This window comes from Schistocerca piceifrons, chromosome 8 (genome assembly GCF_021461385.2).
Source record: "Schistocerca piceifrons isolate TAMUIC-IGC-003096 chromosome 8, iqSchPice1.1, whole genome shotgun sequence".
Classification (NCBI taxonomy): domain Eukaryota; kingdom Metazoa; phylum Arthropoda; class Insecta; order Orthoptera; family Acrididae; genus Schistocerca; species Schistocerca piceifrons.
In genome coordinates this window covers 295,896,792-295,898,396 of record NC_060145.1, presented here as the reverse complement: position 1 = coordinate 295,898,396, position 1,605 = coordinate 295,896,792, and the positions used below count along the sequence as shown (strand labels likewise).

The 1,605-nt window shown below is 45.3% G+C and overlaps 1 non-coding gene across 1 annotated transcript; it reads right to left on the bottom strand.

Annotated features, from left to right (window-relative positions):
- Window positions 1-1,230: 1,230 nt before the first annotated feature.
- On the bottom strand, window positions 1,231-1,314 carry Trnas-gga. The gene is given in 2 exon segments: window positions 1,231-1,265; window positions 1,275-1,314. It is a non-coding gene; the product is annotated as a tRNA-Ser (tRNA).
- Window positions 1,315-1,605: the final 291 nt, after the last annotated feature.

Here is a 1,605-nt window from a genome sequence, read left to right as displayed (position 1 = left end):
TCAGAAAATAAGTGTACACAGTTCAAAGACGGGTGGCGTACACGATTTCCCTCCCTGAGGTAACTGACGGCTAGCTGTGGCGACAGGACGGGCATGGCCACTAAGTCAAATAAATACAAACTGAATTGAGGTTAAATGTCCGAAACGGTTGTGCCTGAAGATCTTTCAGTGGCGAATATTATCTGTGGCTTGATTATTGTTTCCCTTGCTATGTTACCCAGCGTTCGAATGATATATGGGAATTTGGAGTGTTCTTCGATGACGATGAGCCACATCTTTCGCAAGAATGGAACGGCGAAGTCTACATATATGCGCTCCCACAGTAGCTGCGGCGTTGACCAGGCGTGGAACCGTTGCGGGTGTGCTCACTGGGTTGACATGCAACAGGTGCAGCAGAGTTGGCTGTCCCCTCCATGTCATGCGGAATGTCGGGCCAGCAGGCGCGTACACGTTTGCTGACGTGTTGGTGCATTGCAACAAAAGTGAGAACAATAACATCGGTGACTTCATCTGAGCGAGTCGATGCATTGTATTGCCTCGGGTTGAAAAATCCTCTGAAGCATCACTCAGGGACGAGAAAACATTCGACGGGAAATTTGGTTGTTGTCAGGATCAGGATGTCGCTCTCTTTAGAGTTCCTCTGTCTCTGGAGCATCACGTGTACCTCCGTCCAGCCACTACAAAAGAAAAATAATCGTGACGCAGTTTCTAACCGACAGCCTCTGCTGCACACAAAATTTTGTTTAAAAGCATTGCAATCAGTGGTTTCCTAACTTACGTTGTCCATGGAAGATTAACAGTTATATCTGCTGTTCGTTGCTGTCCATTGTTCTAACATAAATCTTCAACTGTGGAAGGTTGACTGAATGACCAGTGCCTATTTTCTTCACATTCCCTTTTTTTCTGTAAACTCCATCAAGTGGACGTGAAACTTTAGCTCGGGTGCTTGCATTGTGTGCTGTTTCAATGGAACAGTCAGTTTTCTGTGATGCTTTTAATGACGTCGTGTTCACATGGATAGTACATAGTGGCATCCATCTGATCAAATCTTGGGATGAGGAAGTCAATTACTGAATGAAAAATAAATAGCTCTAGTCACTGTTCAAATCCGCGCAACGAACAAATTTCAAATGGGTCTGAGCACTATGGGACTCAACTGCTGTGGTCATAAGTCCCCTAGAACTTAGAACTACTTAAACCTAACCAACCTAAGGACATCACACACATCCATGCCCGAGGCAGGATTCGAACCTGCGACCGTAGCGGTCGTGCGGTTCCAGACTGTAGCGCCTTTAACCGCTCGGCCACTCAGGCCGTCCGCAACGAACAAAGTTACTAAAAGAGCAGTCATGCTCTTTAATCCCTGATATGTATTTTTGCTGTGCTTTGCAATTTATCCTTCTTAACTCTTAGCTGAAGTTGAAGAGATAGAGAAAGTATATGAGGATATTGAAACGCTAATGCAGTACGTAAGGGCAGAAGAAAATCTGTCATGGGGGGCTGGAATACAGCTGCAGAGGAAGGAGTATAAGAAGAGGTTACAGAAGAATGTGAGCTTGGGGCAAGGAATGAGAGAGGAGAGAGACTAATTGAGTTCTGTAATAA